This window comes from Pseudophryne corroboree, chromosome 5 (genome assembly GCF_028390025.1).
Source record: "Pseudophryne corroboree isolate aPseCor3 chromosome 5, aPseCor3.hap2, whole genome shotgun sequence".
Classification (NCBI taxonomy): domain Eukaryota; kingdom Metazoa; phylum Chordata; class Amphibia; order Anura; family Myobatrachidae; genus Pseudophryne; species Pseudophryne corroboree.
In genome coordinates, this window is record NC_086448.1 from 192067499 (window position 1) to 192092641 (window position 25143).

The window sequence follows — 25143 nt, forward strand, 5'->3', positions numbered from 1 at the left end:
TTGTTTGTAAGCTAACCCTTCCCTTCAACATCCCATATGCCTCACTGGAGCTAACAGGAATCAGTCTACTTTATGTTACTGTGGAGTATTCATTAACTTTGGCTTGCTGCAGGAGCGGATTTGTGAGTTTTATCTTTATTTTTGTGCTTATCTGCTATTATTATTGATTTCTTAACAGTTTCTTATATATAGCACAGCAAATTCCATTGCTCTTTACAACTGGAACTGCTACCATTTTTGTTTTTTTGTAATGGCAGAGTCTTTACTAGAACTTAGGTGGAGGAGTCAGGTATGAGCACTCTGCGCTCCGTTCCACTACACCTGCTCCCATATTTTCCGGCGTGGAGGTGTCCTTATATTTTTTTATTACAGTCAGCTCCGGGCAGATGCAGGTGGTCCTGGACACAGCTGGCCTCCACAGTGCAGCCCCCATCGCACATTGATCGATTGAGATGGAACATACAGCAGCTTTTCTCTATGGTGCCCGCTGGCAGTTTAAATAATAGAAGGATGCAAACAGTAAAAGAAAAACAGAGCTCAAATAAGCCTCATAGAATAGTGATTAATTATATGCATAAATGTACCTTCTGTGAAAACTGCTTATTTGGGATAGCAGAGAAACGCGTCAAGGATCCCCTGGTGACTGCAGGACACTGTACTCCTTAGGCTGCACACTGTATCTACACAGCAGGATTCAATACCGACAGGTGGAGATATGTCGCTCACCTCCACCCACAGAGCTGCGCCCTCCCTCCCCTCTTGAGCTGCGCACTCCCGCTCAGTACAGAGGACACTCTCGGGAAGAGAGCTCAGTCCTCCGCTGGACAATTACAGACTCCATCTCAACGTGCAGTGAGCATTTACCTAGTGTGGGAGGTGGATGTATAACGCAGCACGTCTGTACAGTGAGCGCTCAGTCCAAACAGCAAATATATAACTTGCTGTGATTGTTCTCACAAACTGACCAGCTGGAATTAAATCCAATACAATTCATCCTATGCCAAGGAGTGGGTGTAGTAGGGTATGCCGGCGGCCGGGCTCCCGGGGACCAGCATGCCGGTGGTCGGGATTCCGGCGCCGGTATGCTGGTCGTCGGGAGCCCGCTCGCCGGCAACCAGTGTATGCCGGCGGCCGGGCTCCCGGCGACCAGCATACCGGGCCGGAATCCCGACCGCCGGCATACCGACAGCTGGGCGAGCGCAAATGAGCACCTTGCAGGCTCGCTGTGCTCGCAACGCTGCGGGCACGGTGGTACACTACGCGTTCCACGCTATCTATTCTCCCTCCAGGGGGGTCGTGGACCCCTAAGAGGGAGAAAAAGTGTTGGTATGCCAGGTGTCGGGAATCCGGTGCCAGTATACTGTGCGCTGGGATCCCGACAGCCGGCAAACTGAAGACCACCCCTAGGAGTAGCAGTGGGACTGCACCAATTACTCCACCTGAGTTTTCTTTTTTTATGCAATGAGCTCTTTTTAATGTTATGAAGTACAATTTTTTAATCTGTACATGAAAAATTACATTTATATTCTATTACTTCTAGTTGCGCTCTCTTGTATATTGTTTTGTATATGCATAAATCTCTGAAAGTATCAGTAACAATGTATTAATAAACAATCATAGATGGGATGAATAAGAACATGAAGGATATATAAAATAAATTATCAGAAATCATTGGCAGTCAGAGTTCCTTGCCTTAAAAAGCTTGTAAACTTGGACTTATAAGCTCAATAAATGTGGTAATGTTATTAATAGGTGCCTGATCTTCAAAGTTCTATCCATGGCCACCAACTAAATCAGTCACAAATGTATGTAGCACTTTAGGAATGATTTGAATCCAGGAAGAGATAGAATTACTGATTCCGTGTGCAAAATTATTATTATTATTATTATTATTATCCTTTATTTATATGGCGCTACAAGGGTTCCACAGCACCCAACTACTGAGTACATAAGCAAATAATCAAAACAGTGACTTACAGTTGAAGACAATATAGGACAAGTACAGGGTAATAAACATAACTACATCAGCAGACGACACTGAGATAAGTATCAAGGTGGCCGAAAACTGGAGGATTTGGGCAGTTGAGGATTATTAAAGTAAGAAAAGGATAAGTACATGAGGGAAGAGGACCCTACTTGTGAGAGCTTACATTCTACAGGGGAGGGGCAGACAGACAGGGGTGACACAGATGGGGTAGACCGAGCGTGGAACAGAGGCTTAGGATGAGATTTGTCTGGGTTTGGTAAAGAAGTGGGTCTTAGTAAGGTCTTTATTAGCTACAGCATGACACACAACGCCCAGAGATCATTTCTCTTCTACATGGTGTAGGGGCTGGAAGATCTGGATAGAGGAATAAGGCACAAGTAGATGGATTCCGCAAACTTTTTGGAGGCTGAAGAGACCCATAATACCAGTCACTGATGCGTTTTGTTATGTAGACTCATAGCCCCTTTAAAAAAGCTTAAACATTTGTGACATATGCAAACCACTAGGGCACTGCCAATGGTGGCAATTAGCAGGATTTTCCATTGGACAAAGAAGTTTGTTCCAGCAATATCGGCAGTGTTCATCCCAGTAGTAGAGAACTGGGAAGCTGATCACCTCATCAGACATGCCATTCATGCAGGGGAATGGTTTTCTGATGTGTTCATGCAGCTAGTGCAGTGTTGGGGGCTGCTGGAAGTGGGCTTAATGACTTCTCATCTAAGTGCAATGGTACTGGCAGGGCAGCCATCATAAATTGTGGTCCCAAGACTGACAAAATAGGCAGGCCCGCCCAGTCCAGTCCAACAAAACTCCCATCCAGTCCAGGCTGGTAGACCCCACCTACTAATGGTGGCATGGTGTGTGTGTGTGTGTGTGTGTGTGTGTGTGTGTGTGTGTGTGTGTGTGTGTGTATGCATGCATATTTCTCCTTTGGTGGCTATTAAATCACAGATACAGATAGAGCCACCTTTATCTTGGCCTTTAATAGGATAACTGAGCCAGGGCAGTCAGACTTAATCCCCTGCTGTTTTGTTCTCTCTTATTGTATTACAGCTGAGAACGATAGATGAAAGGCTTATGCTAATAAATCATGATGTGCCTAGGCACAACATAGAAGTCAAGATGGTACCCCGAGGGTAGCAAGCTGAAATGATTATACCATGCCCATCATCAGAAACAGAGCGGGTGCGGAAGGGGGTGAAAAGACTTGAATGCCGCCCATAGGGCGGGATTCAATTCTTTTCACCCCTTTCCACACCCATTCTGTTTCTGCCCTCGGGGGCATGATATCATTATTTCAGCTTGCTACCCTTGGAGTAGCAAGGCACCCAATCAATTACACGGCTAAACCTGATTACTATGGGCGCGATATGCACGATAACGGGGATCATTTTAGACAGGAGATTGGGAGTGATATATCATTTGAATTCTACCCTTAAAGTTTATTATAGTGGTTTCCATATGATGGATTTACATTTCTCCAATGTTTTATTGTTTTATATGGAATATTATAGGCTTTGTATATTGTAAATTGATGTATTATGTTTGGATTGCTGACTCTATTATATGTATACCACATTATCCATTTATCCATGTTTTATTGATGTTCTATGCTGTTGGCTCCAGTCATGTGACCAATTAGGTCAGGTATAGCTACCTGCCCTAGAGACAGTGGCTGAAGTCTGGAAGGCAATGGAGTCGGATGCCGCCGGGCTCCAGCAATGGAGCGGGCACCTTCTCCATTGCCTCTGACAGTGCGGCTGTCCGGCTGCGACTCCCATCCCCCGAATGACACCCCGGCTGAGAAGTGTGGCTGCCCGGCTCCCGAATGATATTACCGCGTCTCATCAGATCCCGCCCCCTGATAGCGCAGCTACTCAGATTCAGCCTGATGACATCACGCCCCACAGTGCAGTTGCCCGGCTCCGGCTCCTGCACCACAGCACAGCTTCCCGGCTTCAGCTCCTGCCCCACAACGCCGCTGCCCAGCTCCTGCCCACAACACAGCTGCTGACACTGAGGCAGGTGAGAAGAGGTAACTGATGGAGGAAAGTGTCAGGATGGGGACAGTGTGTGTGTCAATGTCAGTGACGTGCGGTGGGGTGAGGCAGGTGTGTGGCTGTGTGTGTATGTATGTGTGTATTTGTATAGATGTGTATGTGGCTGTGAGTGTGTAGATATGTGGCTATGTGTGTATAAGTGGTATAATGTGTGTGTGAGTGTGTATGTGGTTGGGTGTGTATTTGTATGGGATCAGTACGTAATCCCGCTGGACGGGATCCCGGCGGTCGAAATACCAACGCCGGAATCCCGACCACACAATCCTGACAGGGGTGGCGAGCGGAACGCAGCCCCTTGCGGGCTCGCTTCGCTCGCCACGCTGCGGGCATGGTGCCTCGCTACGCTCGGAACACTATTATATTCTCCCTCTATGGGTGTCGTGGACACCCACAGAGGGAGAATATGTCGGATTGTGGCGGTTGGGATTCCGGCATCGGTATTTTGACCGCCGGGATCCCGTCCAGCGGGATGTTGACCGCATCCCATTTGTATATATGTGAGTGCGTGTAAGCGTGTATATGTGGCTGTGAGTGTATACCTGTACTGGGCCGAGGGGGGTCAATATAAACTTTTTCGCCTCCGGACGTCTGGTAATAACTTACGCCCCTGCCTAGAGAGATCCAAATTACACCCTGAGGAAGGACATAGTGTCAGAAACACGGTGATATTGGGGTACTCTCCATAGCATTGGACCCACTTTTTCCTCCATCTTTTGGACTTTGTTCCACTAACTCTAGTAGCAGACAAGGTGATCTGTGAGGTTCCTCTGAATATATATTTTTTGTATGGAATTTTTTTGCCGACTGTATTTTGCTGTTAATAAGAGAATCAGCAAAATAAGCTTACCACTACCCCTGAAGTAAAGAAACCTTTCAGTGAATGACTTCTCCTGTTCCCAGGTGAGTTATTGACTCTGTGGAACTATACACAGGTTGTATGTGGGTTCAGAGACCAGATTCTCGCTGATAGCCTTTGAGGGGAATATCTAAAGAAACCTCTATGTGAACGCATCTCCCTCATGTTAAGAGAGTTTCTGGAGGAGTATTTCAGAGACATATTGAATACTGCCATTGGTTAATTTTTTTCTCCTATTTTTTTGGGATATACATTAGGACGGACAACAAAGAATTCATATAATTATAATTTGGATGGTGTAATGGTTAGCATTACTACAGTACCTCATAGCACTGAGGTCATGGGTTTGCTTCCCGCCAAGACCCTAAGTGTGTGGAGTTTGTATATTCTCCCTGTACTTGCGTGTGTTTCCTGCGGGTACTTCGGTTTCCTCTCTCAAACCAAAAATATACTGGTAGGTTAATTGGCTCCCAACAAAATTAACCCTAGCATGAATATGTGTGTGTGTGTGTGTGTGTGTGTGTGTGTGTGTGTGTGTGTGTGTGTGTGTGTGTGTGTGTGTGTGTGTACATGCGGTAGGGAATATAGATTGTAAGCTCCACTGGAGCAGGGACTGATGTGAATGGCCAAATACTCTTTGTATTCTCTGTATTCTCTGCTGCGGAATATGTGTGCACTATATAAATAACTGTTAATAAATAAATAAATAAATAAATAAATACATAATAATAATAATAATAATAATAATAATAAATAAACTCTATTTGTAAAGACTGCACCTTTTGGACCACTCACATTTTGGTTATGGCATTTGCAGGAGTGGTGCTCTCGAGTGTGGACCAAGGCCTTAGTGCGCAGGTTGCTTGATACCACTTATTGTGCTGGTCCCTAATGCTGTCCTAACTTACATATGTTTGTGCATATTTTCTTACATAGAAACATAGAATTTGACGGCAGATAAGAACCACTTGGCCCATGTAGCCTGTCCTTTCTTGTTATTGCATTGGCACGATTTGCACTTCTTTTGTGTCAGTTGGAACACTTTCTGCTTGTTTTCTATCAGATGATTGTAACAATATTTTTGGATGTCGTCTTTCTGTATAAATCTTTCAATGGGATGCGGTTATGTGACCGCCAGTCACAATACCGACGCCGGGATCCCGAAACTTGATATCCCACTGGTCGGCATGCCGTCTAACAGAGACTATTCCCACTTGTGGTGTCCACAACACCCATAGAGCGGGAACAGAACCTGTGGCAAGCGCAGCGAGCCATCAAGCCTGCTGCGGGGATGTTCGGCGCTCATCCCCCCCTCCCCAGCCGAACATCTAACAGCCGGGATCCCGGCGTCGGTATGGTGACCGGCGGTCTGTCACACAAACTCAACCCCTTTCAATAAACACATTTTTTTTAAAGTGTGTTTATTAGTGTAAGAACAAGTATGTAATCTGCATATTAGTGTACAGACAAAGGGGGTCATTCCGAGTCGTTCGCTCGGTAATTTTCTTCGTATCGCAGCGTTTTTCTGCTTAGTACGCATGCGCAATGTTCGCACTGCGACTGCGCCAAGTATTTTTGCTATGAAGATAGTTTTTTTACTCACGTCTTTTTCTTCGCTCCGGCGATCGTAATGTGATTGACAGGAAATGGGTGTTACTGGGCGGAAACACGGCGTTTTATGGGCGTGTGGATAAAAACGCTACCGTTTCCGGAAAAAACGCGGGAGTGGCTGGAGAAACGGGGGAGTGTCTGGGCGAACGCTGGGTGTGTATGTGACGTCAAACCAGGAACGACAAGCACTGAACTGATCGCAGATGCCGAGTAAGTCTGAAGCTACTCTGAAACTGCTAAGTAGTTTGTAATCGCAATATTGCGAATACATCGTTCGCAATTTTAAGAAGCTAAGATTCACTCCCAGTAGGCGGAGGCTTAGCGTGTGTAACTCTGCTAAAATCGCCTTGCGAGCGAACAACTCGGAATGAGGGCCAAAGTTCAAGCTGTTTTGTAATAAAGTAGGGTGTGATGTCAGGCTGTCATGTCCACTCCAACAAAAGTACACATCTGTATAACTAGGGGGGTCATTCCGAGTCGTTCGCTCGGTAATTTTCTTCGCATCGCAGAGTTTTTCTGCTTAGTACGCAAGCGCAATGTTCGCACTGCGACTGCGCCAAGTATTTTTGCTATGAAGATAGTTTTTTTACTCACGGCTTTTTCTTCGCTCCGGCGATCGTAATGTGATTGACAGGAAATGGGTGTTACTGGGCGGAAACACGGCGTTTTATGGGCGTGTGGATAAAAACGCTACCGTTTCCGGAAAAAACGCGGGAGTGGCTGGAGAAACGGGGGAGTGTCTGGCCGAACGCTGGGTGTGTTTGTGACGTCAAACCAGGAACGATAAGCACTGAACTGATCGCAGATGCCGAGTAAGTCTGAAGCTACTCTGAAACTGCTAAGTAGTTTGTAATCGCAATATTGCGAATACATCGTTCGCAATTTTAAGAAGCTAAGATTCACTCCCAGTAGGCGGAGGCTTAGCGTGTGTAACTCTGCTAAAATCGCCTTGCGAGCGAACAACTCGGAATGACCCCCTAGGTTCTTATTGCAGACCAAAAGAAAAGAAAAACAGAACCTGAAAGTAGGGCACTTATTACGTATGTAATAACACATTCATATTGTGATGAATACGGTATCAATTTACTACAGATATCATTATCAATGTGTAAGCAAAACCTTTAAAAATATCTGTCACAAAAAGTATAGACGCAAAAATAGTGCTGAGCTATTAACATGCTGAAGTATTGAATTAATTTCCCTGTTTTTTGATTCCACAGAACCATTTTCATGCTCACACTTTTTGCAGATCAATAGTTGCAGATGTGTCAATACAATGGGGTATATTTACTAAGATTCGTGTTAATGCCGAATTGGTGGGAGTTTCAACTTAAATTTTATCGGTCGTATTTTTGATCGCAGCAGGAAAATTTTTAGCAGTTGGGCAAAACCATGGCCCTCATTCCGAGTTGTTTGCTCGGTATTTTTCATCGCATCGCAGTGAAAATCCGCTTAGTACGCATGCGCAATGTTCGCACTGCGACTGCGCCAAGTAACTTTACTATGAAGAAAGTATTTTTACTCACGGCTTTTTCTTCACTCCGGCGATCGTAATGTGATTGACAGGAAATGGGTGTTACTGGGCGGAAACACGGCGTTTCAGGGGCGTGTGGCTGAAAACGCTACCGTTTCCGGAAAAAACGCAGGAGTGGCCGGGGAAACGGTGGGAGTGCCTGGGCGAACGCTGGGTGTGTTTGTGACGTCAACCAGGAACGACAAGCACTGAAATGATCGCACAGGCAGAGTAAGTCTGGAGCTACTCTGAAACTGCTAAGTAGTTAGTAATCGCAATATTGCGAATACATCGGTCGCAATTTTAAGAAGCTAAGATTCACTCCCAGTAGGCGGCGGCTTAGCGTGTGTAACTCTGCTAAATTCGCCTTGCGACCGATCAACTCGGAATGAGGGCCCATGTGCACTGCAGGAGAGGCAGATATAACATTTGCAGAGAGAGTTAGATTTGGGTGTGGTGAGTTCAATCTGCAATCTAAATTGCAGTGTAAAAATAAAGCAGCCAGTATTTACCCTGCACAGAAACAAAATAACCCACCCAAATCTAACTCTCTCTGCACATGTTATATCTGCCTCCCCTGCAGTGCACATGGGGGGTAATTCCAAGTTGATCGCAGCAGGAAATTTTTTAGCAGTTGGGCAAAACCATGTGCACTGCAGGGGAGGCAGATATAACATTTGCAGAGAGAGTTAGATTTGGGTGGGTTATTTTGTTTCTGTGCAGGGTAAATACTGGCTGCTTTATTTTTACATTGCAATTTAGATTGCAGATTGAACTCACCACACCCAAATCTAACACTTTCTGCACATGTTAAATCTGCCTCCCCTGCAGTGCACATGGTTTTGCCCAACTGCTAACAAAATTCCTGCTGCGACCAACTTGGAATTACCCCCATGGTTTTGCCCAATTGCTATCAAAAATCCTGCTGCGATCAACTTGGAATTACTCCCATTGTCAGGCAGTAGTTTACGGGAGTGATGAGTAAAACACTGCCGGACATAACATAATGAAGCCCGTCCGGATCAGTGAGATCCGTGCAGGGCTTCATTGTGTACAGTATTAAAAGAGTTAAAAGAGTTAATAGTGTTAAAAAAAATTGCGTGGGGTCCCCCTTCCTAAGCATAACCAGCCTCGGGCTCTTTGAGCTGGTCCTGGTTGTTTAAATACCGGGGAAAAATTGACTGGGATCCCCCCGTATTTAGACAACCAGCACTGGGCTCTTGGGCCGGCCCTGATTCCAAAGATACGGGGAACAAAAGATGTAGGGGTCCCCCGTATTTTTAAAACCAGCACCGGGCTCCACTAGCCGAGAAGATAATGCCACAGCCGGGGGACACTTTTATACTGGTCGCTGCGGCCGTGACATTACCCCACCTCCCCGATTGTTGGTACTTGGAGAACCACAAGTACCAGCATGCGGGGAAATAACGGACCCGCTGTTACCTGTAGTTCTACAACAAAAGAAATACCCAAATAAAAACAAGACACACACACCGTGATAGTACAAATTTATTAAAACACACTTACACACTCATACATACTTCCCTACATCCCACGCCGGGCAATCATCCCCTTCTCCATGTAGAATCCAAATGTTTACCTGTAAAACCAAAATGATCTGTCCTCTTTGTTTCTGCAGTAATCCACGGCCTTGTAAATAAAAAAAAATAAAAAAGCCCGATCCACGCCACTAAAGGGATTCCACATAGAACCCCTTTCCCCCGAATGCCGGGACAAGAGTGACCCCAATTAACTTTGCGGTTAACCGCAGACCGCAAAGTTCCCATCATAGGCTAGAATGGAGGAGTGCGATCCCCCATTCTAGCCGGTGCGCTACTCCTGACTGACAGGCTAGTAGCGCACAGCCAATCAGGAGAGCACCATGATGTGGCGCACCCTGAGTGGCTGCTGGGATCTCCAGTGACAGGAGTCACAGGGGGTCCCGGCATTCAGGGAAAGGGGTTCCATGTTCTTTTAGTGGCGTGGATCAATCTTTCGTTTTTTTTTTACAAGGCCGTGGATTACTGCAGGAACGAAGAGAACAATCATCACTGGAAAATAGGTGAGTATATTGGAATTTTGGTTTTACAGGTAAATGTTTGGATTCTACATGGAGAAGGGGACGTGATTGCCTGGCGTGGGATGTAGGTAAGTATGTATGAGTGTGTAAGTGTGTTTTAATAAATTTGTACTATCACGGTGTGTGCGTCTTGTTTTTATTTGGGTGTTTCCTTTTTTGTAGAACTACAGGTAACAGCGGACCCCTTATTTCCCGCATGCTGGTACTTGTGGTTCTCCAAGTACCAACAAGCGGGGGAGGCTTGCTGGGACTTGTAGTTCTAAAATAAAAGACAATTATCTTTTTTACACACTAAAAAAGGCTATCGGCCCCCCATCTACCACCCAGGGATGGGGGGGGACAGCCTCGGGCTTCACCCCTGGCCCTTGGGTGCCTGGAGGGGGGACCCCTTGATTTAAGGGATCCCCACTCCTCCAGGTTACCCCGACCAGGGGTGACTAGTTGGGGGGTAATGCCATGGCCACAGGGACCGAGGGGTGTAGTGAGGGTGGCTTCAGTGGAGCGCGAGCTCCGGGTGCCAAAAAAGTTAGAGGGTGCAGATGGGGCACACACTGACTCAGAGACTAGGTGGTGAACATGGCAGGCCAATGGTGACAGCAAGAGACACTGACATCCAGCACATGCCAGAGCTCTGCCCACCCTCTTTATATGTCTCACGGTCTGCTAGTAGCTATGCAGCCGGGTTACTTTTGTCTTGCTACACCACTCCCTGCCCTCACTGCTGCAGCACCACTGTCTGCCTTGACTGCTGCAGACCTTTCTCTGCCCCAGCTGCTACAGCACCTCTCTCTGCCCCAGCTGCTGCAACACTTCGCTCTGCCCAAGCTGATACAACACCTCTCTCTATGCCCCAGCTGTTGCAGCACCCCTTTCTGCCCCAGCTGCGACAGAACCTCTCTCTGCATTGATGCTTCAGCACCTCTCTATGCCCCAGCTGCTGCTGCTGCAGCAGCACCTCTCTCTGCATTAGAAGCTGCAACATAACATGTATAAACGGCTCTTCTGTGGTGTAACGTGTGTAAGCGACTCTACTGTGGCATAACATGTAAAAACATCTCTTCTGTGGTGTAACGTGTATAAGCGTCTGTACTGTGTGGTGTAACGTGATTAATGGAAACTACTGTGCAGTGTAATGTGAATTGGTACTATTATGTGGTCACATCCCGTTGAAGCCACGACCCTGTTTTAAACTTGGGGGGCGGGGAACTTTTCGCCCTAAGTTCACAAGTTCTAGAACTGGCCCTGTCATCATTTAGAATTGTTTAATATTTTTTATTTTTAAATATAACATGCCTCCACACATTGGCCAGGCCCCCAATTCAGTACAGGGGAGAGGGCGGCGAAACATATCCCTGCTCCGGGCACCATGGCACCTAGCTACACCTCTGCAGGGACCAGCATAAAAGTGTCCCCCGGCTGTGGCATTATCTTCTCGGCTAGTGGAGCCCGGTGCTGGTTTTAAAAATACGGGGGACCCTTACGTCTTTTGTCCCCTGTATTTTTGGAACCAGGGCCAGTCCAAGAGCCCGGTGCTGGTTGTCTAAATTTGGGGGGACTCCAGTCAATTTCCCCCCGGTATTTAAACAACCAGGACCGGCTATAAGAGCTCGAGGCTGGTTATGCTTAGGAGGGGGGACCCCACGCAATTTAAAAAAAAAAGATTTTTAACTATTTCAGACCCTTTTATACAGATAAGCATGCACGGATCTCACTGATCCGTGCATGACTATCTGAACACGCCAGCAAAAAGCAGGTCTATTTGAAAGTTCCTATTTTTTTTTACAAATTCTATGCTTTCCCGGCAGTGTTTGGATATTGTCGGCAGTGATTGAGAATACAAATTCTTAGTAAATTACCGAGTTTTTTTCAAATAACAGTCGTGTTTGACTGATGGTTTATTCATTCGTATTTGTGAACTCTGCCGGGAAAAACAATACGAATAGCCCCAACACTGCCGAGATTTGTGTTTAGTAAATTCCCGTAGTCACACGTAGAAGAAAAATACAAACTCAAATTAAATCGGGACCTTAGTAAATATACCCCCATGTATGAAGTAAAACAGAAATAAAAACCAGTCAGTGCCGATAGCGTTTAGTGCAAATGAGGTAAGAAAGCTGAAGGTCGGTTCGGATACAGACAAGGCAGATTAGTGGTCACAAGCAAGAGGCGAGTTCAGGCAACAGACAAGTAAATAGTAAAGATTATAAACCGAGATTAGAATACAGGATGAGCAGGAACATTGGAACACAAGGAAAGCTAGCCTGTATAGGCTAAAACTGCCAAGGTACTTGTGCTAAGGGCTGATATTTAAAGCTGGTAACAATGAGAATCCAGACCATTTAAAGTCCCAAGAAAACATAAAGCATGTTGCTGCATAAAACAAAAAGCAAGGTGCCAGCCGAGAAGAGGTAACTACAACATAATGTAGCTAAGTGAATCTAAATACATTTACCTGCCAGGGCTGGACTGGCCCACCGGGGAATAGGGGAAACCCCCAGTGGTCCTCACTGCCTGAGTTCTCATCTCCTCCTCTAGAGATCAGGAACCAGATTGTACACTTGAATTATAAATGATACATAAAGCTGTGTATTCTCTGCGTCGCTGTTATTAATCTGGTACATTATCATGCATGCACTAGCAGTAGCTACTATGTATATTTAGCAAGGGGCCCAGACCATTTACTCTCTAATAGTTAGCCAAGCCTCTGTTGCAGATGGCCACACCCCTTCTGGAGACTGGCCACACCCATAAACATGGGCCCCTAACACTCGGGCCCTTCATGCCCTTGTCCAACACTGCTACCTGCTATTCCTATAACTGACCATTCAAAGCCCAGCATGTCTAACCAGTGATAGCAGCTGCAGAAAGGGTGACAGTTTCATGATACATGAGGACGGTATCCTACTTAGGTCGACAGTCTCTAGGTTGACCACTATTGGTCGACATTGACATGGTTGACATGGACAAATGGTCGACACATGAAATGGCCGACACAGGGCAGGTTGACACATGAAAAGGTCGATATGGATTTGAATTTTTTTTTTGTATTTTTAAAAATGTTTTCAGATTTTACGATCCACATGGACTATGAATGGGAATAGTAACCTGTGCCGAGCACAGTGGCAGCAGAGCGAGGCACATTGCCAGCAGCATGGCGAGCGAAGCGAGCCATGTGAGGGGACACGGTGCACTAATTGGGGTTCCTGGTCAAGTTACGGAAAAAATGACACCAAAAACAGTTCAAAAATTCATGTTGACCTTTTCAGGTGTCAACATGTACCGGGTCGACCATTTTCATGTGTTGACTATTTTTCCATGTCGACCAATAGTGTTCGACCTAATGACTGTTGACCTTAACATGGTCGACCATTCATACCAGAAACATTAGGACAGTATCTGTCACGTTGTTATGGTACAAGGAGATGGCATCACTGTTAGTAGATTAAGCAGGACACGCAGCTGGTATAACATCCCAGGTAGTTCCACATTTGTGGTTTGAAGTCATCGGTTTGGTTGAACTCCTACAAAATAAAAGTTAATGGATTTTGGACTGTGCTAATTGATTTCAAACCCAAAGTGTTCATCTTCCTCCATTCACTCATCATTGTCAGTACTGATGTCACAGTCATCACCAGACACAGGGCCTGATTCAGAGGTGGAATAAAACTGCAACTGTGTCTTTTTATACAGAGGGACTGCAAATTTATGCTGCAGCTGCTGGAATTCATATGGAGACGCATCCATGTCTGTATATTTATGCTAATGCCGCAACTGATTCAGAGCATAGAGATACCCAGTGGCAACAGTGCTATTCCCTCTCTGTGCACACTTAGACGCACCATTGATGCACTATCAGTCGCAACATCAAAGAGCCCTATGGCAGGTGCAATTTCACCATCTGAATATGGCCACCTGTATTAGCACTACTGTGTCTTTACATGCAGCTGCTGCCAATGGCACATCTCTGACACACCCGCGTCTGGCTAGCCACCCCCTGTACCTGCCCCACTTAAAATCACTCTCTCTGTGTACACATCTGTTCTGTGTCTCAGAGCAGTAACCACATACTTGCCGACTTCTGGGCTGCTTTCTCCGGGAGAGGGGGGCAGGCAGTGAGGTGACGTGCAGGGGGGGCAGAGGCGGAATGGAGGCGTGGCAGCTGGCCGCATCATGTAAGCCACGCCCCCCGCTGTGTAATGCCGCTATTACCGGCATTATACAGCAGGTGGCGTGGCTATGATGACGTGATTCAACAAGAATCGCCTGCCCAGTTCACCCACTTTACTCGCTAAGTGGGCGGCTGGGCAGGGGGTGACCCCTGAAATCGGAAGACTTGCCTGCTCCTCCGGGGGGCCGGGAAGGTCACCCGATTTTCGGGAACCTGCCGGCCATTCCGGGAGGGTAGGCAAGTATGAGTAACCATCAGGACGCAGGTACAGTGTGCATTGGTCGCATGCACAGACTGAAATCGTTACATGCTTGAGCCTGACATTGCCACTTAGTCCATGGTCCACCTCTGAATCCGATCCTTTATCTCCTATTGGTGGACCGGTACGCATTGAACAAGTCATAGTTAATTTTCATAATAAACAGTTTTTTCATGTTTGCAAAGTAGCCTTCCACAGTAATCAGTTACAATGTTGCCAGGATGTGCTAAACACTCACTCAGAATACAGACTGGAGGGTGAGCAGTTTGGGATGAAGATAGCTAGTTTCTATAAGGGGCTCAAAAGAGACTACATTTGCAGAGGTGGCAAGTTATTTATGCATCGCTTTTAAACCTGATCAAATGTCATAATCAGTGGCGGATTTTACTTGTAGGCTCTCTTATGTTCTCTGTTTACGTACCATCATATTATTGTTAGATAGTGTTTTGAACTAATGATACTCCTTTTCATTGTACTGTAGCAGTACACCCCTTTTCTGTACCACATCTTGTAGAAAGAGAGACAGACCTCTGATCTAAAACTTCCCGGTCCACACAGAAAGACTATGGGCCTAATTCAGACCTGATCGCAGCAGCAAATGTGTTAGCTAATGGGCAAAACCATGTGCACTGCAGGTGGGGCAGATATAACATGTGCAGAGAGTTAGATTTGGGTGGGGTGTGTTCAAACTGAAATCAAAATTGCAGTTTAAAAATAAAGCAGCCAGTATTTACCCTGCACAGAAACAATATAACCCACCCAAATCTACTCTTTCTGCAAATGTTATATCCAGGACCGGTGCTAGAGTATTTGGCGCCCCCCTGCAAATGATAAATTTGCGCCCTCCCATAAAAAAAAGAACAGCGCATGCCGCAAAAAGGGGTGTGGCCACACAAGGAAAGGGCGTGGCCACAATGGTACCCACAATTCAAATTACACCACACAGTATTACAGTCTTATTCACAATACCCCAAACGTAGTGCCCCTGATTCATATTACACCACACAGTTGTGCCCCTTATTCACATTACGTCACACAGTAGTGCCCCTTCTTGTACACGTTACACCACACAGTACTTCCCCTTTTACACAAGGCCCACAGTAGTGCCCCTTATCAGAGGTGTAGCTAGGTGCCATGGTGCCCGGAGCAAGGGTATGTTTCATCGCCCCTTTCCCTTTATTGAATTGGGGGCATGTTACATTTGACAAGAAAAATATATTTTAAAATCAGTGACAGGGCTTGTTCTAGACCTTGAGGAGCTGAGGTTGAAAGTTTCCTTTGGTGCCCACCATGCTCAAGACAGGGACAGTGCGCACTGAAGCCGCGCACCAAAAATATAGGGCCATGGCGACAGAATAGTACCAGTTCACATTACACCTCACAGTAGTGTCCGTTAGTCACATTACACTGCATAGTAGTGTACGTTAGTCACATTACACTGCACAGTAGTGTACGTTAGTCACATTACACTGCACAGTAGTGTCCGTTAGTCACATTACACTGCACAGTAGTGTCCGTTAGTCACATTACACTGCACAGTAGTGTACGTTAGTCACATTACACTGCACAGTAGTGTACGTTAGTCACATTACACTGCACAGTAGTGTACGTTAGTCACATTACAATGCACAGTAGTGTACGTTAGTCACATTACAATGCACAGTAGTATCCTTATACATGTTACGCCACACAGAAAAGCCGCTTATACACGTTACACCACAGTAGAGCACCTAGTACATGTTATGCCAGGTGGAGTGGCTTATACACATTATGCCAGATAGAGTCCATTACACACGTTATGCCAGGCAGAGCCCATTATACACGTTATGCCAGGTAGAACCCATTATACACGTTATGCCAGGTAAAGCCCATTATACACATTATGCCAGGTACAGCCCATTATACACGTTATGCCAGGTACAGCCCATTATACACGCTATGCCAGGTAGAGCCCATTATACACACTATGCCAGGTACAGAACATTAAACACATTATGCCAGGTACAGCTGAACCACCTCATACCTGCCACCTCAAACCCACCCTGCTACTGTAAATGTAGTACCTTCTGCTTCACCACTCACACTGCCCCTTACACATAATGCCCAGTCGTAGTGCCACATATAATGCTCACAGTAATAGTGCCCCTTTCATATAATGTCCATAGTAGTGTCACAAATAATGCCCACAGTATTGTGTGCCCCTTACACATATGTCTCCACAGCACGACCCCGGGACCTGCAGGAGGTCCCGGCTCGGGCGCTGCTCCTTCTCTGCCTTCTCCTCCTCCCTCTTGCAGACTCCATTACTCCAGCAACAGCAGCTCTGGAGGATGTTGGAAGTGACGCAGAGAGGGGAGAACGGGTACTACTTACCCGACCCGGGACTGATGGAGGGGCCCGGTGGGGGGCCCTGGTCCGCTGCACTTCTTCCCTCCCTCCTTACTGAACAACACAGGACAGAAAAGATTGTCTCTTTGTTGGCGCACTTAAAGGAAAGAAGAAATTAGAAATTTTATTCATATTAAGAATATATTATGTTAAAATATAACTTTTACTAATATTATCTTAAAACATTGCAATTGAGAAACATAAATGTGAAAAAATATGTGAAATTCGTGTAAATTTTGTGAATAAATTCATAACATTAACTAATAAAAGCTGATACACTGTGCCTAAATTTTCTGCTCCATTACTGCATCCTAAATTTTAGATTGAGAAGTAATATATATTACACAATGGCTATAAGTAGGGTTGAATAGCATGAATTTCTCACATAGATAGTAGTAACAGGTGTCTGAATTCATATAGTAATAACTAATATATAAATCAAATTAATAAAACTGAAAAATGTTTTATTTCATAAAGGACACACTGGGATGGTCACCACAACTATCATTTATTTAGTTTCATTATTCCGAATTCTACCTATAATATTGTGGTTGTCTGGCCCGGTTGCTGCTGACTCCTGACACTCTTACACCATGATATAAATGGTAGGCAGGGCAGTTTCTTGGGGCAGGCGAGCAGTGCAACCGCACTGGGTGCCCGCCGCAGCACTAACGGTGGCTCCCTGCTTCCCCCTCCTATTTCTCCCCGAGTAACCCGTCACGACGCAACCCCGTCATGACGCGAAACTCCCCCCCCCCCTCCGAGCGGAGTACAGAGGGGGATCCAAGTTAGGAAGAGGGAAAGGCCGGCGCGAGGAGCGACTGGTGAGGCGGGCCGAAGAGCGGTAATCGCCTCTGTAAGTATTCTCTCTCTCTTTCTCTCTGTGTAAAATGGGGACACCTGCCGTAATGTGTGAAATGGGGACTCTTGCCTGCCGTAGTGTGGGGTTTTAACGTATCAAGGGCATTGCAGTGTGTGGCATAATATGGTGCAGGGGGCATTACTGTGTGGGGCTTAATATGGTAGAATTTTTTTTCCTGTGGTGGTCGTGATCTGTTGGAGCCGGGTCAAAAACTGGATTGTGAGGTAGTCTTTTCAGACAAGGCCATGCCCATTTAAATGAGACCACACCCATTTAGATGAGGCCACGCCCCTTGCCGGTGCACGCGAAGTTGTTGTTTTTTTATCTAGGTGTGTGTGTGGGGGGGGGGGGGGGGTACATTTTTTTATGTCATGGGGGGGCACATTTTTAAATCTCGCACTGGGAGCCAAATTGGCTAGAAACAGCCCTGATGGTAGGGCCGCAGATGATTGCTTAATGTTGGTGCCTGGATGATATAATATTTGTATCACCCCAGTTATGCAATATTGCCCTATACGCCCCTTCCCTTATCGGGTAGACAGTTTTATTTATCGATTTTAGGGACGTAAATTATTGTATTGCCAATCCCCTGGTATGGTCAGTAGCTGTATCCCAGAAATTATTCGTGATGAGAATTACAAAAATATGTCCCTAATGCAGTCCTCTGTGTATTGTTTATTAATATATCAGTATCAATGAAAATTATAACCAATTAACTATTACACCATCTAATAAGTGTGCAATATGCTTATTAATTGCCACTACATGTTGTATCAATTGTTTAAAGGGATCCCGATATATAAATTCAAAAAATACGAGCTCCGCGTCTATTAGTACCATCAGTTATAATAGGATTCCAATGGAGAACCTGGACTGCAGCAATAGGGGTGTAGTATGTTATGCCGGCGGTTGGGCTCCCGGCTCCCAGCATACCGGCACCGGAATCCTGACCGCTGGCACACCAACAGCTGGGCGAGCGCAAATGAGCCCCTTGCGGGCTCGCTGCACTCGCCATGTTGCGGGCACGGTGGCACGCTACGCGCTACGCTATCTATCCTCCCTCCAGGGGGGTCGTGGACCCCCAAGAGGGAGAAAAGCTGTCAGCATGCCGGTGGTCGGCATTCCGGCGCCGGTATGCTGGTCGTCGGGAGCCCGGCCACCGGCAAACTGAAGACCACCCCAGCAATAGCATAAGCTCTCAGACCTGGCAGCGTGTGCTGTGCTGCAGTGCCAGAGGCAGAGAGGCAGGCTGCTTCTGCTGGACCTCTGCCTGTTCATGTACAGGTAGGGGGGAAGTGATCACACTGATCATGCTCCACTCTCAAATTGCCTCTGGCTGAGGGGCTCAAGGAGCCCCCCAACTCCACACCTCTGGGCTTTGCAAAGAGTTTTGTAATTTTTCCACAAGGGGGGCGTGACCGCGCCTCTTGCGATTAGGCCACGCCCCCAAAATGTTATCCAGGCGGCACAGCAGAACTCGCTCTCACCGTCACCAGCATTGGATGCAAGGGACTCGGGAGCAGCGGAGAGGGAGCCAGGCCAGAGGGACCTTGCACCGGGAGCCGTGCTACACGCTGCCAGCGCTGCTACCTGCCTTACAGTTTGACAGGCGTAGCTGCAGTTGGCAGCAGCAGGGTAGCAGAGCAGGGAGAGCGCCTCTTCATTCATTGCGCCTCCCTGCACTGCATACCCTGGCTGAGCGGGTAGCGCCGGTTCTGGTCATATCTCCTCCCCTGCAGTGCACATGGGGGGGTAATTCAGAGTTGATTGCAGCAGCAAATTTGTTAGCAGTTGGGCCAAACCATATGCACTGCAGGTGGGGCAGATATAACATGTGCAGAGTTAGATTTGGGTGGGTTATTTTGTTTCTGTGCAGGGTAAATACTGGCTGCTTTATTTTTACACTGCAATTTAGATTTCAGTTTGAACACACCCCACCCAAATCTAATAGGCCCTACACACTGGCCGACATCACTGCACAATATGAACGATCTCGTTCATTAATGTACGAGATAACGTTCATATCATGCAGTGTGGAGGCACCAGCGATGAAGGATGCGCGGCCCCGCGCTCGTTCATCGCTGGTGCCCCATCGGCTGTGCATGCAGGCCAATATGGACGATCTCGTCCATATTTACCTGCAGTTCTATGGAGCCGTGTGACGGGGGGAGTAAAGTTTCACTGCCCCCCCGCCGCCGGGTCGCCAGTCGGCCAGCTCGGCGGCGGATCGGCCAATGTATAGGGCCCTTAACTCTCTCTGCACATGTTATATCTGCCCCCGACCCCCTGCAGTGTACATGATTTTGCCCAACTGCTAACAAATGTGCTGCTGTGATCAGGTCAGAATTAGGCCACGTGATTCCCATGAAATGTGTTAATTAGTAATGTTATCATTTACAAGCATTGCTGCCTGCTGCCATAGTGCTTAAAAATCTTCATAGTCTCCCACCAACTTCCCAATGCAAAATGACCATCGCCATAAATCAGAAGAGATTAGATATGTGTATGCACATATTTCCAAATCCAAAAACGCAAGATGCAAACACCATGTTAAAGTGACATTTTGCCTTGCTTGTACACCCAAGGTGAAAGGGAAATTCCATATAAAATATGACTCAGATTTCTGAAATTCGGAACTATTGTATAGCACAGGATATTAAATTAGAAGAGACCTTGTTAATGTAATCATACAGACTGAATTAATGTCTGTATTGTGGCCATCGGGATCACGGCGATCGGTATGCTAACCGCATACCTTTGAAATAATAGATTTTTAGTTGACACTGCCACATCTAATGTGCAATCAGCCTTAATATTTAAGACGCAAAGGTCAAGCATGCAAACACATTAGACTAGAATACATTTACTCTGATTTTAAAACAAATGTACAGGTAAAGTACTGCATACTGAAGCATAATACACTGTGACAGCCTTAAACACAGACTGATGCATTTATATTGCCTTGTGTAGCAGTTTATTATTAGAAGGTCTGGGTGTATTCTTGGCACTGTTTTTTGAGATTAAATGATTTCATATGGTGCTTTCTTTTGACATGTTTAATACTGAATTTCATTTAGTGACATGAACAAAAGTCAACTCTATGGGCATTTCACAACATTTCATTAAATGTATTTTGTTAATAAATTGAGGGAAAAGATTGTGAGTGTCATTTCATTGTGATGGGATAATATTGGCCTCCTGCTTTGAAAATAAATGCCCCAGTTTTTGCCTCAGCATCTATTTTCTACAAATACCACAGCAGGAGACCATTAACTTGTCACTGAGATCTCTTTAGCCGGTATTATCTCTGAATTCTTCCAGGTGCGGAACTTGGCTCTAAATCAATAATCCAGTGTCCAAGTGGTTGGAACGTTGCATGTTCTATTCTACCTATCATCCCATAGTAATATAAATATACTTTAAAAAAAGCTTATCATTTCCAGTGGAAATAATTGAATGTACTAAACCACACAAGATACGTACTGTTTTGTTTGGCATGTGATTAGTATTAAGATTCATTTTTAAACCATTTTTAAACCCCCTATCAAGGCCCTATAAGTCTGCAAACAAAAATCTGCGAGTCCACATGTACCGTATATGCAGCATTTAGCTGCACGTACTCGCACATAGAGGAAACTTGCGGCCAATAGGGTTGATTCCTAAGATACTATATCACATGACCATGTTTCTGGGGGCCGACATGTTCAAAATGCCGACATAGTCAGAATATGACTATTGAAAATACAAGCATGAGTTTTTCTGGGGTTTTTTGTGTCCATGTTGACATAGGTCAACATGGACACTGTAAGTGTGCCGCGTCCCCTCGCATGGTTCGCCATGCTCCGGGCACGGTGCCTCGCTGCGCTCGGCACACTATTATATTCCTCCTCCGTATCCACTGGGATGATAAAGCTTGAACAAGTCTGATTTTGGGCAAAAATTCCTTAAAAATACATGTCGGCATTTTGACATGTCGGCATGTCGGTATTCTGACTATGTGTGGCAGTTTGAACATGTTGGCATAATGAATGTCGGTATTCTGACTAGTGATGTGCACCGGAAATTTTTCGGGTTTTGGTTTTGGATTCGGTTCCGCGACCCAAGTGGCCAACATAAACACCTGGCCCATCTAGGAGTGGCACTGCAGTGTCAGACAGGATGGCCGATTTAAAAAATAGTCCCCAAACAGCACATGATGCAAAGAAAAAAAGAGGTGCACCAAGGTCGCTGGATGGCTAAGCTAAGCGACCCAAGTGGCCGACACAAACACCTGGCCCATCTAGGAGTGGCACTGCAGTGTCAGACAGGATGGACGATTCAAAAAAATAGTCCCCAAACAGCACATGATGCAAAGAAAAAAAGAGGTGCACCAAGGTCGCTGGATGACTAAGCTAAGCGGCCCAAGTGGCCGACACAAACACCTGGCCCATCTAGGAGTGGCACTGCAGTTTTCTAGCGAGAGGATGATTGCTTCCATCCTCATGTGAATCTGAACCACCAGCCATGAACATAGGCCAGGGCCTCAGCCGTTTCTTGCCACTCCGTGTCGTAAATGGCATATTGGCAAGTTTACGCTTCTCATCAGACGCTTTTAATTTTGAATTTTTGGGTCATTTTACTGAACTTTTGTAGTATACATGATGACACAGAGGTAGAGCAATGGACTACTGTACCGTACTGCTATATATATATACTGGTGGTCAGCAAAATTCTGCACTGTCCTCCTACTATATACTGCGCACAACTAAAATGCAGCACAGGTATGGATGCATAGTATACTTGACGACACAGAGGTAGAGCAGTGGACTACTGTACCGTACTGCTATATATATACTGGTGGTCAGCAAAATTCTGCACTGTCCTTCTACTATATACTGCGCACAACTAAAATGCAGCACAGGTATGGATGGATAGTATACTTGACGACACAGAGGTAGAGCAATGGACTACTATACCGTACTGCTATATATATACTGGTGGTCACAGCAAAATTCTGCACTGTCCTCCTACTATATACTACAATGCAGCACAGATATGGAGCGTTTTTCAGGCAGAGAACGTAGATATTTTCAGCACACTGAGCACAGATATTTGCAAGCACACTGAGCACAGATATTTGCAGCACACTGAGCACAGATATTTGCAGCACACTAAACACAGAAACTGAGAGAACGCAGCCACGTCCTCTCGCTATCATCTCCAAAGCACGAGTGAAAATGGCGGCGACGCGCGGCTCCTTATATAGAATATGAATCTCGCGAGAATCCGACAGCGGGATGATGACGGTCGGGCGCGCTCGGTTTAACCGAGCAAGGCGGAAAGATCCGAGGCTGCCTCGGAACCATGTAAAATGGATGAAATTCGGGGGGGTTCGGATCCCGAGGAACCGAACCCGCTCATCACTAATTCTGACTATGTGTGGAAGTTTGAACATGTTGGCATGATGAATGTCAGTATTTTGACTGTCGGTCAGTGGCTGTCCGGATTATGATTGTAGGTATTGTGTCCGTCGGTAAATCAACTGCTACCCATTTGTGGGCAGAGTGTGAGGACAAGGAATGTCTCTAGTGTTTTTAAGAAGAGGTAAAATGACATGCTTGTATATTTAATGACTTAAGTAATCTAGTGCTAGATTCCAACTATGCTACTACAGTAGGGTGTATGTGGCTGAATTATAAATGTAGAGCTCCGAGTAGAGAGCAGCCATTAATGTTAGAGTGAGAGATGGAAAGGTTTGTACATACTGCATGGTGGGACTGTGTTACATAATTTCCCTCTGGGAGAATGTAGAATGCACACTCCTGATTCTCTCAGATGTTACTTGGCCAGGTCAGGTATTCTTAAGCAGACACAGAAATGTGTCTGGTATTTATTTACTAGGTGGCGAAGTTGTTTAGATGGTCAAACCACATTTATTAAATGCTGTATATTTAGTTCAGAATCTGTCGCCAATCCGCAGCGGATCCCGTCAAGCTCTAAACCCCAGCAAATCTACCGCTTAAGAAATTTAGCCCCATCTCTTACTGCAGGTGTGTCCAGTAAAACGTGCCGGGTCAAATAAAAATAGATGTAGTACAATTACTGGCCAGCAGAGTCCTCTTTGTAAGGCAAGATCTGCTGTCTTGCAGGCAGCTATCCATATTAGTAGTGAATGGTTGTTGCTCGAATTTGACACATATAATAGATGCAAACATATGTAAGTAGCCTACAGGGCCGGCAACAGAAATCTTGGGGCCCGGTACAGTGAGACCTTTGGGGCCCCCTCAGATATTTTATATATATAGGAAACATGTAAGTGTGGCACTCATGGAGTCCAGTAAATGTATCCTGACGAAAATCATTCTGTGATTGAAACGTTGATTGAACTACGCTGAGTCTGTCTTCATTAACTGGACTCCATGAGTGCCGCACTTACCTGTTTCCTATCTATTGCATTGTGGGGGCACCTGGACAAGCTTCATTAGAATGCTTGGAGTGCAGGACTCTGCTATGTTGTATATAGGTATATATATATATATATATATACATATATATATATATATATATATATATATATATATAAATAACCATATCTTCCGGCACTCCCGACTCCAATTCACCTTGCTCCGGTGCCCTCCTCTGGGGTAACTACCCCTGGTATGCAGAAATTCACTGTTACAGGCGGCACTCAGAGACTGCTTGACAGAAGTTAAACGTGCAAAAACCCCCGTAGGGCGTACTTTATTGTAACGTTTCGGGGATGTTTCCCCTTCTTCAGTCTGAAGAAGGGGAATCATTCCCGAAACATTACAATAAAGCACGCCCTACAGGGCTTTTTGCACGTTTAACTTCTGTCAAGCAGTCTCTGAGTGCCGCCTGTAACAGTGAATTTCTATATACACATATATATATATATATATATATAGGTTGAGTATCCCTTATCCAAAATGCTTGGGACTAGCAGTATTTTGGATATCGGCTTTTTCCGTATTTTGGAATAATTGCATACCATAAGGAGATATCATGGAAATGGGACCTATGTCTAAGCACAGAATGCATTTATGTTTCATTTACACCTTACACACACAGCCTGAAGGTAATTTTTGCCAATATTTTTAATAACTTTGTGCATTAAACAAAGTTTGTGTACATACACACAATTAATTTATGTTTCATATACACCTTATACACACAGCCTGAAGGTCATTTAATACAATATTTTAACCTTGTGTATTAAACAAAGTTTGTGTACAATGAGCCATCAGAAAACAAAGGTTCCACTATCTCAGTCTCACTCAAAAAATTCCGTATTTCGGCATATTCCGTATTTCGGAATATTTGGATATGGGATACTCAACCTGTATATATATTATATATACT

The 25143-nt window shown here is 45.5% G+C and overlaps 1 protein-coding gene across 1 annotated transcript in view; it reads right to left on the minus strand.

Annotated features, from left to right (window-relative positions):
- CREB5 (cAMP responsive element binding protein 5) overlaps window positions 1-25143 on the minus strand; it is a 775500-nt gene that overhangs the window by 724326 nt on the left and 26031 nt on the right. Inside the window, exon 2 of the mRNA XM_063921974.1 lies at window positions 16908-17019. The gene's annotated coding sequence lies outside the window, so the exon portion shown is untranslated. The remainder of the gene's footprint in view (window positions 1-16907; window positions 17020-25143) is intronic.